Raw genomic sequence first — 19911 nt, forward strand, 5'->3', positions numbered from 1 at the left:
CAGGAGAGGGTTATGACAAGCCACATTTTACCTCCCCCGTAAGATGTCACTCTGGCTCTCCCTTGACTGGAAAGATCGTGACATCTTTCGGTGATGCCGGACTCCGCCTTTTTCTGCCAGGCTGCATCATCGTCAGTTGAAGAAATAGATGATAGTTTCGCTAAAGAACTTGTAACTTTAGTATATATGTATACTCACACAAGTATAGTGCATATGAACGCGCGCTCTCACTAAACACATAATGCCCTAAAACTCCAAGGATTCGACCCTCGTATCATTTGCTTGGCACCTGGGTAAACAAACCACTCGGCAATGCTGTCCATTTTAGGGAAATGACTATTCGATCACTAGTAATCAAATGCCTTTCATCTCACGTCCATGACGAACGAGGTCTAGCCCTGCCACAGAGCACCCAGCAAAGACGCAAATGGCACGAGGTTCGAATCCTTGCTTTTGGAGTGCATTAAGTGTTCTGTGTAAGTGCGCGTTCATATGTACTATATCTTTGTACTCATATACCTCCACGTTGTGACGGTAAGTTCGGTAAAAATGCTGACTATCTGGTGATGTCAACCTGATGGGATTTGACCGGTCTCAACCCCATTACACATGGACGTGAGACGAAGGGCATTCACTTATTAGTCATCAAATAGTTACTTCCTTATCATGGGCACGGCCAAGTGGTACGAGGTTCTGATCCTTGCTACTGGAGTGCATTATTAACTGAGGTTTTCATACACCGAAGAAGCATGGTAAGAAATTAGAGAGTCATTCCTCAGGATTTCTTTTTTTTCAAATTCATCACTTACTGAGACCTTGTCTACGTACATCTCAGAACGCAATATTTAATAAGGGGCTTCTAATCATACTTGTAACCTTTCCAATCTGGAGACTCTCGTACCATTACATGATAACTGTGCTGAACTGCATTACTCTAAAATCACACTGATAATCTTTTAAGTCTTATTTTACGATTGTCTTTATGTCACTGTTTTTTTTTTCACGCACTGCCATGTCTTTCTCTTGCGCCTGACCAAGATCTCTCTGTCCACTTCTCGTGACAAGGTTAACTGGTATAACTTCCCTGTGGACCAAGGATGGGCTGACCTCCCTCCGTTGTTTTCCTGAGTGAGTGGCCTTTCTTTCTGCAGGTGGCGGGTATAAATAGGTGCCTTGACCATTACCATCGTCAGTCGCCTCACAGCAACCTATCAGCAACCATGGTAATTATGATACGGTCAAGGGCTCCATATATTCCTTTGGCTTTACAGATTCATGAGATAAGAATATATACATATATATATATATATATATATATATATATATATATATATATATATATATATATATATATATATATATATATATATATTTATATATATATATATATAAACAATCTTATATATGCATTGTTTCATCTATAGATTCGCATCATCATCATCGCCGTCGTAGCTCTGTGCCTCGTTGTTGCCTGCGTCAGCGCTCGTAGCTTTGCCGGAGGACATGGAGGTTTTGGTGGCGGACATGGAGGATTTGGCGGCGGACATGGAGGATTCGGAGGCGGATTTGGCGGTGGATTTGGTGGTGGATTTGGCAGACGAGGATTTGGAGGTATAGCAATACTTTTACCTGAAATTTTCGCAGCCACTTTAATAATCATAGATTCCTAAAGAAGTATTTATTGGAATCCTTATAAGTAAATTGTTACCATCAACTTTAGTGTTCTGTGTATGTAAGATCGAAGCCACATTAGAGGAAAATAATCTATAAATCTTGTTTATGATGTTCTTACATTCAAGACATACAGAATATGTATTATCGATTCCTTTTGATTCCCTTAATTCTATTGAGTAAGTGAGAGAAAGATAAAACGTTTTATAAAGACATAATGATACATTTTTTTCTATGACTCCACAGGAGGATACGGGAAATAAAAGGTAATATTTCCAGAGGCAGGATCTTCCAACTGAATTACTTTCTGGATACCACAAGAACACCAAGTCTCATCCACTTTTTTTTTTCTTTTTATGTATTTTTTGACAATAAAACCTCTGAGCCAACTGCCGTTTTCCATACCCTACACAAATCTGCTCTATTATGTACGTAAATGAGATTCAGTTCTCAAAACAACAGTATTTCACCAGGGATGAATTATTTTCTCCCTTGATATGACATAATTGTTTATGCTTAATGTATGAGGATAGTACCCACTGGGTGAATATAATTGTAGACACTGAGTACAAAATGACGTGATGGGATGAAATGAGATCACTGTTTTCCATGAAGCGACACATGGTTATTTAATTCATGGTTATTCGTGATGTATAAATAGGTGTACACACAAGACCTCCTTTCATGGGGTTCACACAGCTCTAAGGTTGTGGTCCTTAACAGCGAGATGAGACTGCATACATTTTGGTCCACTCCCATTGACTCCGCCTCGCTGAAGGTGACCTTTTTCATTCTTTGTCTAATCTCTCGCAGACGGTCGACGGTAGCATAATCAATCACACACACACACACACACACACACACACACACACACACACACACACACACACACACATATATACATATATATATATATATATATATATATATATATATATATATATATATATATATATATATATATATATATATATATATATATGCCTAAAAGTGTATGTCTTTGAATATTATTATTTTTTTTATAAAACCATCATTATCTTCCGGTTGTCAGCAGGAAGCCTCTACAGCAAGTGTCGATGGGAGTTGACGTTTCCCTCTACCATCTTGAGAGCATCATCAGTGATGAATGAGGCTGGTTGGTTGGTTGGTTCTTAGGCTTATCAACTGCCAGGGTCATTAAAGTCGTCAAGAGTCAAACTGTATCTTCAGCACATTCCTCAGGTGTTAGAGGCAATTCTCAGAGTCTTAAAGACGCTCACTTTGTACACAAGATCCCTGAGTCTGACCATTTTGTTTCTTAGATCGTCGGACAGCTATGTGTCCGACACGGGCCTTTGCCTCTTGGGCCAGGATCCGGGCGGGTTACATGCAGGAGAGCAGAGCCACCTGACGAACGTAAATGTAGCAGCCACTGTGGTTGACCGTATGATCACCGAGTATGATGACCTGATCTGTCACCTCATCCTCGAGATCCCAGATCATCATACCCTAATGGTGTAATATCATTCTTGAGGATCGTACCGTAGTGCTCAATAGAGTTGAAATGTTTGATTCAACAAAGAGAGCCAGACAAACATGAAGAAGGTTTTGGGTAACAGTAAGATAAAATGACAAAACTTCCTATAAAGTTCTCTTCCAGAATCCATTATATATATACTTTCCAAAGATGGATACGGGGATATTAAGGCTAATAATATTCAGAAGCGGTATCTTACAACTGAATAAGTTTAAGGATACCACGACACAAAGTTTTATACATGCTCAATGTACATTTAGATAAGAAAACCTCTGACTGTATTCCATTACTCATACCCTCAAGAAATCAGTTTCATACTTACTTAAGATTCATTTTTCAAAACAATATATTATTTCACCAAAGAAAACTAACTTTTCACCAAGATTACTGTTTATGTTGTATGTGTATTAATACCTAACATTGGGTGGATATGGTAGACTTTGTACAGAAAAACATGCAGAGGTTTACTATGGTAAAACGACAGCTTATCTCTCTCTTATCATCTTCAAGATGTCGACTTCCTCCTTACATACATCCCCAATTCTACCACATTAATCAAGAATAGATTGAGCTACATGAAATCTTTCGCTGACTTACTGCTGGCTGACAAATAACAGCTACAGTCTCCTAAATTTCCTCACTACACTAACAAAATAACCATTTCCTCCCTTCTCGTAATTTTGTTTCCTCTTCTTACTTGAAGAAAAGACTTGACAAAAACCTTATGAGGAACATACGAATATCCTTCGTCTTACATCCATGAGCAACGAATTGAAACCAATCATAACGTACCCACTTACAACACAAATGGTAAGAGGTTCGAAACCTTGGTTTTGAAGAGTATTGAGTGGTATATCCTCTGTATTTGTATTCATATACCTCCACGTTGTGACAGTAAGTTCGGCCAGATTGCTGACTACCTGGTAATGTAAGCTTGATGGGATTTGACCGGTCTCCACTGTATTCTTAATGGACGTGAGGCGAAGAGTATTGGCTTGTTGATAATCGAATGTTCGTTTCCTTGCTATAGACACCATAGCCGAGTGGTTAACGTACCCACCTATACCACGCAAATGGCACACGGTTCTAATCCTTGCTGATGGAGTGCATTATTGTACATAAGTGCTGAGCCTCGAATACACTTAAGAAGCAATATAGAAAAATAGATAACCACCCCTCTGGAACACTATGTTTATGCATCATTTTGTGTGATCTAATTTAGGTCTCAGGACACTATATGTATATTTAAGAACTTCTAATTGTGCTCGTATCATTTCCACTCAGGAGACTCTCGTACCATCACATGATAACTGTACTGAACTGTATTACTCTAAAATCACATTGATAATCTTTGAAGTCTTATTTTACGGTTGTCTTTATGTCACTGTTTTTTTCACGCACTGCCATGTCTTTCTCTTGCGCCTGACCAAGATCTCTCTGTCCACTTCTCGTGACAAGGTTAACTGGTATAACTTCCCTGTGGACCAAGGATGGGCTGGCCTCCCTCCGTTGTTTTCCTGAGTGAGTGGCCTTTCTTTCTGCAGGTGGCGGGTATAAATAGGAGCCTTGATCATTACCATCGTCAGTCGCCTCACAGCAACCTATCAGCAACCATGGTAATTATGATACGGTCAAGGGCCCCATATATTCCTTTGGCTTTACAGATTCATGAGATAAGAATATATATATATATATATATATATATATATATATATATATATATATATATATATATATATATATATATATATATATATATAAACAATCTTTTATATACATTGTTTCATCTATAGATTCGCATCATCATCATCGCCGTCGTAGCTCTGTGCCTCGTTGTTGCCTGCGTCAGCGCTCGTAGCTTTGCCGGAGGACATGGAGGTTTTGGTGGCGGACATGGAGGATTTGGCGGCGGACATGGAGGATTCGGAGGCGGATTTGGCGGTGGATTTGGTGGTGGATTTGGCAGACGAGGATTTGGAGGTATGACAATACTTTTACCTGAAATTTTCGCAGCCACTTTAATAATCATAGATTCCTAAAGAAGTATTTATTGGAATCCTTATAAGTAACTTGTTACCATCAACTTTAGTGTTCTGTGTATGTAAGATCGAAGCCACATAAGAGAAAAATAATTTAAAAATTTTGTTTATGATGTTCTTACATTCAAGACATACAGAATATGTATTATCGATTCCTTTTGATTCCCTTAATTCTATTGAGTAAGTGAGAGAAAGATAAAACGTTTTATAAAGACATAATGATACATTTTTTTCTATGACTCCACAGGAGGATACGGGAAATAAAAGGTAATATTTCCAGAGGCAGGATCTTCCAACTGAATTACTTTCTGGATACCACAAGAACACCAAGTCTCATCCACTTTTTTTTTTCTTTTTATGTATTTTTTGACAATAAAACCTCTGAGCCAACTGCCGTTTTCCATACCCTACACAAATCTCCTCTATTATGTACGTAGATGAGATTCAGTTCTCAAAACAACAGTATTTCACCAGGGATGAATTATTTTTTCCCTTGATATGACATAATTGTTTATGCTTAATGTATGAGGATAGTACCCACTGGGTGAATATAATTGTAGACACTGAGTACAAAATGACGTGATGGGATGAAATGAGATCACTGTTTTCCATGAAGCGACACATGGTTATTCAATTCATGGTTATTCGTGATTTATAAATAGGTGTACACACAAGACCTCCTTTCATGGGGTTCACACAGCTCTGAGGTTGTGGTCCTTAACAGCGAGATGAGACTGCATACATTTTGGTCCACTCCCATTGACTCCGCCTCGCTGAAGGTGACCTTTTCCATTCTTTGTCTAATCTCTCGCAGACCGTCGCCGGTAGCATAATCAATCACACACACACACACACACACACACACACATATATATATATATATGTGTGTGTGTGTATGTAGCCATCATTATCTTCCGGTTGTCAGCAGGAAGCCTCTATAGCAAGTGTCGATGGGAGTTGACGTTTCCCTCTACCATCTTGAGAGCATCATCAGTGATGAATGAGGCTGGTTGGTTGGTTGGTTCTTTGGCTTATCAACTGCCAGGGTCATTAAAGTCGTCAAGAGTCAAACTGTATCTTCAGCACATTCTTCAGGTGTTAGAGGTAATTCTCAAAGTCTTAAAGACACTCACTTTGTACACAGGATCCTTGAGTCTGACCATTTTCTTTGTATGATCGTCGGACAGCTATGTGTCCGACACGGGCCTTTGCCTCTTGGGCCGGGATCCGGGCGGGTTACATACAGGAGAGCAGAGCCACCTGACGAACGTAAATGTAGCAGCCCCTGTGGTTGACGGTATGATCACCGAGTATGATGACCTGATCTGTCACCTCATCCTCGAGATGCCGGATCATCATACCCTAATGACGTGATATCATTCTCGAGGATCGTACCGTAGCGTTCAAAAGAGTTGAAATGTTTGATTCAACAAAGAGAGCCTGACAAACATGAAGAAGGTTTTGGGTAACAGTAAAATGGAATGACAAAACTTACTATAAAGTTCTCTTTCAGAATCCATTATATATATACTTTCCAAAGATGGATACGGGGATATTAAGGCTAATAATATTCAGCAGCGGTATCTTACAACTGAATAAGTTTAAGGATACCACGACACAAAGTTTTATACATGCTCAATGTACATTTAGATAAGAAAACCTCTGACTGTATTCCATTACTCATACCCTCAAGAAATCAGTTTCATACTTACTTAAGATTCATTTTTCAAAACAATATATTATTTCACCAAAGAAAACTAATTTTTCACCAAGATTACTATTTATGTTGTATGTGTATTAATACCTAACATTGGGTGGATATGGTAGACTTTGTACAGAAAAACATGCAGAGGTTTACTATGGTAAAACGACAGCTTATCTCTCTCTCTTATCATCTTCAAGATGTCGACTTCCTCCTTACATACATCCCCAATTCTACCACATTAATCAAGAATAGATTGAGCTACATGAAATCTTTCGCTGACTTACTGCTGGCTGACAAATAACAGCTACAGTCTCCTAAATTTCCTCACTACACTAACAAAATAACCATTTCCTCCCTTCTCGTAATTTTGTTTCCTCTTCTTACTTGAAGAAAAGACTTGACAAAAACCTTATGAGGAACATACGAATATCCTTCGTCTTACATCCATGAGCAACGAAATTGAAACCAATCATAACGTACCCACTTACAACACAAATGGTAAGAGGTTCGAAACCTTGGTTTTGAAGAGTATTGAGTGGTATATCCTCTGTATTTGTATTCATATACCTCCACGTTGTGACAGTAAGTTCGGCCAGATTGCTGACTACCTGGTAATGTAAGCTTGATGGGATTTGACCGGTCTCCACTGTATTCTTAATGGACGTGAGGCGAAGAGTATTGGCTTGTTGATAATCGAATGTTCGTTTCCTTGCTATAGACACCATAGCCGAGTGGTTAACGTACCCACCTATACCACGCAAATGGCACACGGTTCTAATCCTTGCTGATGGAGTGCATTATTGTATATAAGTACTGAGCCTCGAATACACTTAAGAAGCAATATAGAAAAATAGATAGCCACCCCTCTGGAACACTATGTTTATGCATCATTTTGTGTGATCTAATTTAGGTCTCAGGACACTATATGTATATTTAAGAACTTCTAATTGTGCTCGTATCATTTCCAATCAGGAGACTCTCGTACCATCACATGATAACTGTACTGAACTGTATTACTCTAAAATCACATTGATAATCTTTGAAGTCTTATTTTACGATTGTCTTTATGTCACTGTTTTTTTCACGCATTGCCATGTCTTTCTCTTGCGCCTGACCAAGATCTCTCTGTCCACTTCTCGTGACAAGGTTAACTGGTATAACTTCCCTGTGGACCAAGGATGGGCTGGCCTCCCTCCGTTGTTTTCCTGAGTGAGTGGCCTTTCTTTCTGCAGGTGGCGGGTATAAATAGGAGCCTTGATCATTACCATCGTCAGTCGCCTCACAGCAACCTATCAGCAACCATGGTAATTATGATACGGTCAAGGGCCCCATATATTCCTTTGGCTTTACAGATTCATGAGATAAGAATATATACATATATATATATATACATATATATATATATATATATATATATATATATATATATATATATATATATATATATATATATATATATATATATATATATATATATATATATATAAACAATCTTTTATATACATTGTTTCATCTATAGATTCGCATCATCATCATCGCCGTCGTAGCTCTGTGCCTCGTTGTTGCCTGCGTCAGCGCTCGTAGCTTTGCCGGAGGACATGGAGGTTTTGGTGGCGGACATGGAGGATTTGGCGGCGGACATGGAGGATTCGGAGGCGGATTTGGCGGTGGATTTGGTGGTGGATTTGGGCAGACGAGGATTTGGAGGTATGACAATACTTTTACCTGAAATTTTCGCAGCCACTTTAATAATCATAGATTCCTAAAGAAGTATTTATTGGAATCCTTATAAGTAACTTGTTACCATCAACTTTAGTGTTCTGTGTATGTAAGATCGAAGCCACATAAGAGAAAAATAATTTAAAAATTTTGTTTATGATGTACTTATATTCAAGACATACAGAATATGTATCATTGATTCCTTTTGATTCCCTTAATTCTATTAGGTAAGAGAGAAAGATAAAACTTTTTATAAAGATTTACTGATACATTTTTTTCTATGACTCCACAGGAGGATACGGGAAATAAAAGGTAATATTTCCAGAGGCAGGATCTTCCAACTGAATTACTTTCTGGATACCACAAGAACACCAAGTCTCATCCACTTTTTTTTTTCTTTTTATGTATTTTTTGACAATAAAACCTCTGAGCCAACTGCCGTTTTCCATACCCTCCACAAATCTGCTCTATTATGTACGTAAATGAGATTCAGTTCTCAAAACAACAGTATTTCACCAGGGATGAATTATTTTCTCCCTTGATATGACATAATTGTTTATGCTTAATGTATGAGGATAGTACCCACTGGGTGAATATAATTGTAGACACTGAGTACAAAATGACGTGATGGGATGAAATGAGATCACTGTTTTCCATGAAGCGACACATGGTTATTTAATTCATGGTTATTCGTGATGTATAAATAGGTGTACACACAAGACCTCCTTTCATGGGCTTCACACAGCTCTGAGGTTGTGGTCCTTTACAGCGAGATGAGACTGCATACATTTTGGTCCACTCCCATTGACTCCGCCTCGCTGAAGGTGACCTTTTCCATTCTTTGTCTAATCTCTCGCAGACCGTCGCCGGTAGCATAATCAATCACACACACACACACACATATATATATATATATATATATATATATATATATATATGTGTGTGTGTGTGTGTGTATGTAACCATCATTGTCTTCCAGTTGTCAGCAGGAAGCCTCTATAGCAAGTGTCGATGGGAGTTGACGTTTCCCTCTACCATCTTGAGAGCATCATCAGTGATGAATGAGGCTGGTTGGTTGGTTGGTTCTTAGGCTTATCAACTGCCAGGGTCATTAAAGTCGTCAAGAGTCAAACTGTATCTTCAGCACCTTCTTCAGGTGTTAGAGGTAATTCTCAAAGTCTTAAAGACACTCACTTTGTACACAAGATCCTTGAGTCTGACCATTTTGTTTCTTAGATCGTCGGACAGCTATATGTCTGACACGGGCCTTTGCCTCTTGGGCCGGGATCCGGGCGGGTTACATACAGGAGAGCAGAGCCACCTGACGAACGTAAATGTAGCAGCCACTGTGGTTGACCGTATGATCACCGAGTATGATGACCTGATCTGTCACCTCATCCTCGAGATCCCGGATCATCATACACTAATGGTGTAATATCATTCTCGAGGATCGTACCGTAGCGTTCAAAAGAGTTGAAATGTTTGATTCAACAAAGAGGGCCAGACAAACATGAACAAGGTTTTGGGTAACAGTAAAATGGAATGACAAAACTTTCTATAAAGTTCTCTTCCAGAATCCATTATATATATACTTTCCAAAGATGAATACGGGGATATTAAGGCTAATAATATTCAGAAGCAGTATCTTACAACTGAATAAGTTAATGGATACCACGACACAAAGCTTTGTACATGCTCAATGTACTTTTAGATAAGAAAACCTCTGACTGTATTCCATTTTTCATACCCTCAAGAAATCAGTTTTCATACGTAAATAGGATTCATTTTTCAAAACAATATATTACTATTTATGTTGTATGTGTGTGAATACCTAACATTGGGTGGATATGGTAGACTTTGTATAGAAAAACATGTAGAAGTTTACTATGGTAAATCGACAGCTTATCTCTCTCATATCATCTTCAAGATGTCGACTTCCTCCTTATATACATCCCCAATTCTACGACATTAATCAAGAATAGATTGAGCTACTTGCAATCTTTCGCTGACTTACTGCTGGCTGACAAAAAACAGCTACAGTCTACAAAATTTCCTCACTACACTAACAAAATAACCATTTCCTCCCATCTCGTAATTTTGTTTCCTCTTCTTACGTGAACAAAAGACTTGACAAAATGCTTATGTATTCTTAATGGACGTGAGACGAAGGTATTCGCTTGTTGATAATCGAATGTTCATTTCCTTGCTATAGACACCATAGCCGAGTGGTTAACGTACCCACCTATACCACGCAAATGGCACAAGGTTCTAATCCTTGCTGATGGAGTGCATTATTGTATATAAGTACTGAGCCTCGAATACACTTAGAAGCAATATAGAAAAATAGATAGCCACCCCTCTGGAACACTATGTTTATGCATCATTTTGTGTGATCTAATTTAGGTCTCAGGACACTATATGTATACTTAAGAACTTCTAATTGCGCTCGTATCATTTCCACTCAGGAGACTCTCGTACCATCACATGATAACTGTACTGAACTGTATTACTCTAAAATCACATTGATAATCTTTGAAGTCTTATTTTACGATTGTCTTTATGTCACTGTTTTTTTCACGCACTGCCATGTCTTTCTCTTGCGCCTGACCAAGATCTCTCTGTCCACTTCTCGTGACAAGGTTAACTGGTATAACTTCCCTGTGGACCAAGGATGGGCTGGCCTCCCTCCGTTGTTTTCCTGAGTGAGTGGCCTTTCTTTCTGCAGGTGGCGGGTATAAATAGGAGCCTTGACCATTACCATCGTCAGTCGCCTCACAGCAACCTATCAGCAACCATGGTAATTATGATACGGTCAAGGGCCCCATATATTCCTTTGGCTTTACAGATTCATGAGATAAGAATATATACATATATATATATATATATATATATATATATATATATATATATATATATATATATATATATATATATATATATATAAACAATCTTTTATATGCATTGTTTCATCTATAGATTCGCATCATCATCATCGCCGTCGTAGCTCTGTGCCTCGTTGTTGCCTGCGTCAGCGCTCGTAGCTTTGCCGGAGGACATGGAGGTTTTGGTGGCGGACATGGAGGATTTGGCGGCGGACATGGAGGATTCGGAGGCGGATTTGGCGGTGGATTTGGTGGTGGATTTGGCAGACGAGGATTTGGAGGTATAGCAATGCTTTTATTAGAAATTTTCGCAGCCACTTTAATAATCATAGATTCCTAAAGAAGTATTTATTGGAATCCTTATAAGTAAATTGTTACCATCAACTTTAGTGTTCTGTGTATGTAAGATCGAAGCCACATTAGAGAAAAATAATTTAAAAATTTTGTTTATGATGTACTTATATTCAAGACATACAGAATATGTATTATCGATTCCTTTTGATTCCCTTAATTCTATTAGGTAAGAAAGATAAAACTTTTTATAAAGATTTACTAATACATTTTTTTCTATGACTCCACAGGAGGATACGGGAAATAAAAGGTAATATTTCCAGAGGCAGGATCTTCCAACTGAATTACTTTCTGGATACCACAAGAATATCAAGTCTCATCCACTTTTTTTTTCTTTTTTTGAATTTTTTGACAATAAAACCTCTGAGCCAACTGCCGTTTTCCATACCCTCCACAAATCTGCTCTATTATGTACGTAAATGAGATTCAGTTCTCAAAACAACAGTATTTCACCAGGGATGAATTATTTTCTCCCTTGATATGACATAATTGTTTATGCTTAATGTATGAGGATAGTACCCACTGGATGAATATAATTGTAGACACTGAGTACAAAATGACGTGATGGAATGAAATGAGATCACTGTTTTCCATGAAGCGACACATGGTTATTTAATTCATGGTTATTCGTGATGTATAAATAGGTGTACACACAAGACCTCCTTTCATGGGGTTCACACAGCTCTGAGGTTGTGGTCCTTAACAGCGAGATGAGACTGCATACATTTAGGTCTACTCCCATTGACTCCGCCTCGCTGAAGGTGACCTTTTTCATTCTTTGTCTAATCTCTCGCAGACGGTCGACGGTAGCACCAGAAATTACACACACACACACACACACACACACACACACACACATATATATATATATATATATATATATATATATATATATATATATATATATATATATATATATATATATATATATATATATATGCCTAGAAGTGTATGTGTTTGAATATTATTATTTTTTTTTATAAAACCATCATTATCTTCCGGTTGTCAGCAGGAAGCCTCTATAGCAAGTGTCGATGGGAGTTGACGTTTCCCTCTACCATCTTGAGAGCATCATCAGTGATGAATGAGGCTGGTTGGTTGGTTGGTTCTTAGGCTTATCAACTGCCAGGGTCATTAAAGTCGTCAAGAGTCAAACTGTATCGTCAGCACCTTCTTCAGGTGTTAGAGGTAATTCTCAAAGTCTTAAAGACACTCACTTTGTACACAGGATCCTTGAGTCTGACCATTTTCTTTGTATGATCGTCGGACAGCTATGTGTCCGACACAGGCCTTTGCCTCTTGGGCCAGGATCCGGGCGGGTTACATACAGAAGAGCAGAGCCACCTGACGAACGTAAATGTAGCAGCCCCTGTGGTTGACGGTATGATCACCGAGTATGATGACCTGATCTGTCACCTCATCCTCGAGATGCCGGATCATCATACCCTAATGACGTAATATCATTCTCGAGGATCGTACCGTAGCGTTCAAAAGAGTTGAAATGTTTGATTCAACAAAGAGAGCCAGACAAACATGAAGAAGGTTTTGGGTAACAGTAAAATGAAATGACAAAACTTTCTATAAACTTCTCTTTCAGAATCCATTATATATATACTTTCCAAAGATGGATACGGGGAAATCAAGGCTATAATATTCAGCAGCGGTATCTTACAACTGAATAAGTTTATGGATACCACGACACAAAGTTTTATAAATGCTCAATGTACTTTTAGATAAGAAAACCTCTGACTGTATTCCATTTTCCATACCCTCAAGAAATCAGTTTCATACTTACTTAAGATTCATTTTTCAAAACAATATATCATTTCACCAAAGAAAACTAACTTTTCACCAAGATTACTATTTATGTTGTATGTGTATTAATACCTAACATTGGCTGGATATGGTAGACTTTGTACAGAAAAACATGCAGAGGTTTACTATGGTAAAACGACAGCTTATCTCTCTCTCATATCATCTTCAAGATGTCGACTTCCTCCTTATATACATCCCCAATTCTACGACATTAATCAAGAATAGATTGAGCTACTTGCAATCTTTCGCTGACTTACTGCTGGCTGACAAAAAACAGCTACAGTCTACAAAATTTCCTCACTACACTAACAAAATAACCATTTCCTCCCATCTCGTAATTTTGTTTCCTCTTCTTACGTGAACAAAAGACTTGACAAAATGCTTATGAGGAACATGCGAATATCTTTCGTCTTACATCCATGGTTAACGTACCCACCTATACCACGCAAATCGCAAAAGGTTCTAATCCTTGCTGATAGAGTGCATTATTGTATATAAGTACTGAGCCTCGAATACACTTAAGATAGAAAAATAGATAGCCACCCCTCTGGAACACTATGTTTATGCATCATTTTGTGTGATCTAATTTAGGTCTCAGGACACTATATGTATACTTAAGAACTTCTAATTGCGCTCGTATCATTTCCACTCAGGAGACTCTCGTACCATCACATGATAACTGTACAGAACTGTATTACTCTAAAATCACATTGATAATCTTTGAAGTCTTATTTTACGATTGTCTTTATGTCACTGTATTTTTCACGCACTGCCATGTCTTTCTCTTGCGCCTGACCAAGATCTCTCTGTCCACTTCTCGTGACAAGGTTAACTGGTATAACTTCCCTGTGGACCAAGGATGGGCTGGCCTCCCTCCGTTGTTTTCCTGAGTGAGTGGCCTTTCTTTCTGCAGGTGGCGGGTATAAATAGGAGCCTTGACCATTACCATCGTCAGTCGCCTCACAGCAACCTATCAGCAACCATGGTAATTATGATACGGTCAAGGGCCCCATATATTCCTTTGGCTTTACAGATTCATGAGATAAGAATATATACATATATATATATATATATATATATATATATATATATATATATATATATATATATATATATATATATATATATATATAAACAATCTTTTATATGCATTGTTTCATCTATAGATTCGCATCATCATCATCGCCGTCGTAGCTCTGTGCCTCGTTGTTGCCTGCGTCAGCGCTCGTAGCTTTGCCGGAGGACATGGAGGTTTTGGTGGCGGACATGGAGGATTTGGCGGCGGACATGGAGGATTCGGAGGCGGATTTGGCGGTGGATTTGGTGGTGGATTTGGCAGACGAGGATTTGGAGGTATAGCAATGCTTTTATTAGAAATTTTCGCAGCCACTTTAATAATCATAGATTCCTAAAGAAGTATTTATTGGAATCCTTATAAGTAAATTGTTACCATCAACTTTAGTGTTCTGTGTATGTAAGATCGAAGCCACATTAGAGAAAAATAATTTAAAAATTTTGTTTATGATGTACTTATATTCAAGACATACAGAATATGTATTATCGATTCCTTTTGATTCCCTTAATTCTATTAGGTAAGAAAGATAAAACTTTTTATAAAGATTTACTAATACATTTTTTTCTATGACTCCACAGGAGGATACGGGAAATAAAAGGTAATATTTCCAGAGGCAGGATCTTCCAACTGAATTACTTTCTGGATACCACAAGAATATCAAGTCTCATCCACTTTTTTTTTCTTTTTTTGAATTTTTTGACAATAAAACCTCTGAGCCAACTGCCGTTTTCCATACCCTCCACAAATCTGCTCTATTATGTACGTAAATGAGATTCAGTTCTCAAAACAACAGTATTTCACCAGGGATGAATTATTTTCTCCCTTGATATGACATAATTGTTTATGCTTAATGTATGAGGATAGTACCCACTGGATGAATATAATTGTAGACACTGAGTACAAAATGACGTGATGGAATGAAATGAGATCACTGTTTTCCATGAAGCGACACATGGTCATTTAATTCATGGTTATTCGTGATGTATAAATAGGTGTACACACAAGACCTCCTTTCATGGGGTTCACACAGCTCTGAGGTTGTGGTCCTTAACAGCGAGATGAGACTGCATACATTTAGGTCTACTCCCATTGACTCCGCCTCGCTGAAGGTGACCTTTTTCATTCTTTGTCTAATCTCTCGCAGACGGTCGACGGTAGCACCAGAAATTACACACACACACACACACACACACACACACACACACATATATATATATATATATATATATATATATATATATATATATATATATATATATATATATATATATATATATATATATATATGCCTAGAAGTGTATGTGTTTGAATATTATTATTTTTTTTTATAAAACCATCATTATCTTCCGGTTGTCAGCAGGAAGCCTCTATAGCAAGTGTCGATGGGAGTTGACGTTTCCCTCTACCATCTTGAGAGCATCATCAGTGATGAATGAGGCTGGTTGGTTGGTTGGTTCTTAGGCTTATCAACTGCCAGGGTCATTAAAGTCGTCAAGAGTCAAACTGTATCGTCAGCACCTTCTTCAGGTGTTAGAGGTAATTCTCAAAGTCTTAAAGACACTCACTTTGTACACAGGATCCTTGAGTCTGACCATTTTCTTTGTATGATCGTCGGACAGCTATGTGTCCGACACAGGCCTTTGCCTCTTGGGCCAGGATCCGGGCGGGTTACATACAGAAGAGCAGAGCCACCTGACGAACGTAAATGTAGCAGCCCCTGTGGTTGACGGTATGATCACCGAGTATGATGACCTGATCTGTCACCTCATCCTCGAGATGCCGGATCATCATACCCTAATGACGTAATATCATTCTCGAGGATCGTACCGTAGCGTTCAAAAGAGTTGAAATGTTTGATTCAACAAAGAGAGCCAGACAAACATGAAGAAGGTTTTGGGTAACAGTAAAATGAAATGACAAAACTTTCTATAAACTTCTCTTTCAGAATCCATTATATATATACTTTCCAAAGATGGATACGGGGAAATCAAGGCTATAATATTCAGCAGCGGTATCTTACAACTGAATAAGTTTATGGATACCACGACACAAAGTTTTATAAATGTCAATGTACTTTTAGACAAGAAAACCTCTGACTGTATTCCATTTTTCATACCCTCAAGAAATCAGTTTCATACTTACTTAAGATTCATTTTTCAAAACAATATATTATTTCACCAAAGAAAACTAACTTTTCACCAAGATTACTATTTATGTTGTATGTGTATTAATACCTAACATTGGCTGGATATGGTAGACTTTGTACAGAAAAACATGCAGAGGTTTACTATGGTAAAACGACAGCTTATCTCTCTCTCTCTTATCATCTTCAAGATGTCGACTTCCTCCTTACATATATTCCCATTTCCACCACATTAATCAAGAATAGATTGAGCTACATGCAATCTTTCGCAGACTTACTGCTGGCTGACAAAAAGCAGCTACAGTCTACAAAATTTCCTCACTACACTAACAAAATAACCATTTCCTCCCATCTCGTAATTTTGTTTCCTCTTCTTACTTGAACAAAATACTTGACAAAAAGCTTATGAGGAACATGCGAATATCCTTCGTCTTACATCCATGAGCAACGAAATTGAAACCAATCATAACGTACCCACTTACAACACAAATGGTAAGAGGTTCGAAACCTTGGTTTTGAAGAGTATTGAGTGGTATATCCTCTGTATTTGTATTCATATACCTCCACGTTGTGACAGTAAGTTCGGCCAGATTGCTGACTACCTGGTAATGTAAGCTTGATGGGATTTGACCGGTCTCCACTGTATTCTTAATGGACGTGAGACGAAGGGTATTCGCTTGATGATAATCGAATGTTCTTTTCCTTGCTATAGACACCATAGCCGAGTGGTTAACGTACCCACCTATACCACGCAAATGGCACAAGGTTCTAATCCTTGCTGATGGAGTGCATTATTGTATATAAGTACTGAGCCTCGAATACACTTAAGAAGCAATATAGAAAAGTAGATAGCCACCCCTCTTGAACACTATGTTTATGCATCATTTTGTGTGATCTAATTTAGTTCTCAGGACACTATATGTATACTTAAGACCTTCTAATTGCGCTCGTATCATTTCCACTCAGGAGACTCTCGTACCATCACATGATAACTGTACTGAACTGTATTACTCTAAAATCACACTGATAATCTTTGAAGTCTTATTTTACGATTGTCTTTATGTCACTGTTTTTTTTCACGCACTGCCATGTCTTTCTCTTGCGCCTGACCAAGATCTCTCTGTCCACTTCTCGTGACAAGGTTAACTGGTATAACTTCCCTGTGGACCAAGGATGGGCTGACCTCCCTCCGTTGTTTTCCTGAGTGAGTGGCCTTTCTTTCTGCAGGTGGCGGGTATAAATAGGTGCCTTGACCATTACCATCGTCAGTCGCCTCACAGCAACCTATCAGCAACCATGGTAATTATGATACGGTCAAGGGCCCCATATATTCCTTTGGCTTTACAGATTCATGAGATAAGAATATATACATATATATATATATATATATATATATATATATATATATATATATATATATATATATATATATATATATATAAACAATCTTTTATATGCATTGTTTCATCTATAGATTCGCATCATCATCATCGCCGTCGTAGCTCTGTGCCTCGTTGTTGCCTGCGTCAGCGCTCGTAGCTTTGCCGGAGGACATGGAGGTTTTGGTGGCGGACATGGAGGATTTGGCGGCGGACATGGAGGATTCGGAGGCGGATTTGGCGGTGGATTTGGCGGTGGATTTGGCAGACGAGGATTTGGAGGTATAGGAATTCATTTATTTGACATTTTTGCAGCCACTGTAATAGGAATAGATTTCAAAAGAAAAATTTAATATCTTTATGAGTAATGTTACAGGATGAGATAAAAATTTTATGTGTATATATATATATATATATATATATATATATATATATATATATATATATATATATATATATATATATATATATATATATATATATATATATATAAATTATCAATCTCATCGTAGATGACTCGCTATTTCTAACCTCAGTGATCTTCTTGTCTAAATTCCAAGCTACTTTAGAGGCAAATAGAATACAAATCACTTTTTCTGATTTATATTTCATTGTGACACACAGAAAATGTAATGTCAATTCCTTTTAAGTCCCTTAATTCTTTTAGGTAAAAGAAAAAGTATCTTTTTTTTTATAAAAGTGTTAATAGATCATTTATCATTTCACAGGAGGGTACGGGGGATAAAATGCTAACATTTCAAGAGGCAGGATCTTCCAACTGAATTTCTGTATGGATACTACAAGAACATCAAGTCTCATCCATGTTCTTTTTGTAATTTTGGACAATTAAACCTCTGAGCCACCTTCCGTTTTCCATACCCTCTACAAATCAGTTATCCTTACGTTAATAAGACTCAGTTCTGAAAATTACCATATTTCACCGGGGATGAAATAATTGTCTTCCCCGATATGACATGATCATTTAGGTGAAATGTATGAGGATAGTATCCACTGGGTGAATACAGCTGTAGCCACTGTCTATAGAATAATGTGAAGGGAAGAATGAGACACTCTGCTCCGGGTAGCTTACATGTAAGAGAACAGAGTAACCTGGTGAACGCAAAAGTAGCAGTCACTGTGGTTGAGGGCGCGATCACCAATTATTATGACCTGGTCTTGTCACCTCATCCTCGAAATGCCGGATCATCAAACCCTACTGAAGCTGTTGCATAATTCTCACAGGATCGTAACCTCGTGCTCAGAATGAGTTGAAACATCGAGTTCCAGAAGACAGACAGACAGACAGACAGACAGACAGACAGACAGACAGACAGACAGACAGAGGAAGAGCTGAATTTAGGTCATGGTAAGATCTAAAGGAAAAGAAGAAAAGAATAGAACCCTTTTACAAAGCTTTCTCCCATAATCCAATATAAATCATTTCCAAAAATGGATACGGGGGAAATTTAGGCTAATGTTTCTGGAAACAGTATATTCCAATGGAATAAGTTTATGGATACTACGTCAAAAAGCTTCGTACACGTTCCATGAATTTTCGGGTCAGAAGACCCCAGGCCACTCTAACTTATAGAGTGTTCACACGTAAGTAGGATTCA

General features: G+C 38.0%; 6 long non-coding RNA genes across 6 annotated transcripts; all 6 read left to right on the forward strand.

The window, feature by feature from the left end:
• The first annotated feature begins 1135 nt into the window (after positions 1-1135).
• Positions 1136-2060, forward strand: LOC139745974 (uncharacterized). The gene is made up of 3 exons (XR_011712035.1): positions 1136-1223; positions 1425-1611; positions 1918-2060. It is a non-coding gene; the product is annotated as an uncharacterized lncRNA (long non-coding RNA).
• A 2661-nt stretch (positions 2061-4721) lies between these two features.
• On the forward strand, positions 4722-5616 carry LOC139745969 (uncharacterized). The gene is made up of 3 exons (XR_011712034.1): positions 4722-4803; positions 4981-5167; positions 5474-5616. It is a non-coding gene; the product is annotated as an uncharacterized lncRNA (long non-coding RNA).
• Positions 5617-8153: 2537 nt separating this feature from the next.
• LOC139746018 (uncharacterized) lies at positions 8154-9081 on the forward strand. The gene is made up of 3 exons (XR_011712043.1): positions 8154-8235; positions 8451-8638; positions 8943-9081. It is a non-coding gene; the product is annotated as an uncharacterized lncRNA (long non-coding RNA).
• A 2328-nt stretch (positions 9082-11409) lies between these two features.
• Positions 11410-12255, forward strand: LOC139746008 (uncharacterized). The gene is made up of 3 exons (XR_011712040.1): positions 11410-11447; positions 11627-11813; positions 12114-12255. It is a non-coding gene; the product is annotated as an uncharacterized lncRNA (long non-coding RNA).
• Positions 12256-14645: 2390 nt separating this feature from the next.
• On the forward strand, positions 14646-15493 carry LOC139746011 (uncharacterized). The gene is made up of 3 exons (XR_011712041.1): positions 14646-14683; positions 14865-15051; positions 15352-15493. It is a non-coding gene; the product is annotated as an uncharacterized lncRNA (long non-coding RNA).
• Positions 15494-18127: 2634 nt separating this feature from the next.
• LOC139745991 (uncharacterized) lies at positions 18128-19158 on the forward strand. The gene is made up of 3 exons (XR_011712038.1): positions 18128-18215; positions 18391-18577; positions 19024-19158. It is a non-coding gene; the product is annotated as an uncharacterized lncRNA (long non-coding RNA).
• The last annotated feature ends 753 nt before the right edge of the window (positions 19159-19911 follow it).

The sequence above is a fragment of the Panulirus ornatus genome, chromosome 63 (genome assembly GCF_036320965.1).
Source record: "Panulirus ornatus isolate Po-2019 chromosome 63, ASM3632096v1, whole genome shotgun sequence".
In the NCBI taxonomy this organism is placed as follows: Eukaryota; Metazoa; Arthropoda; class Malacostraca; order Decapoda; family Palinuridae; genus Panulirus; species Panulirus ornatus.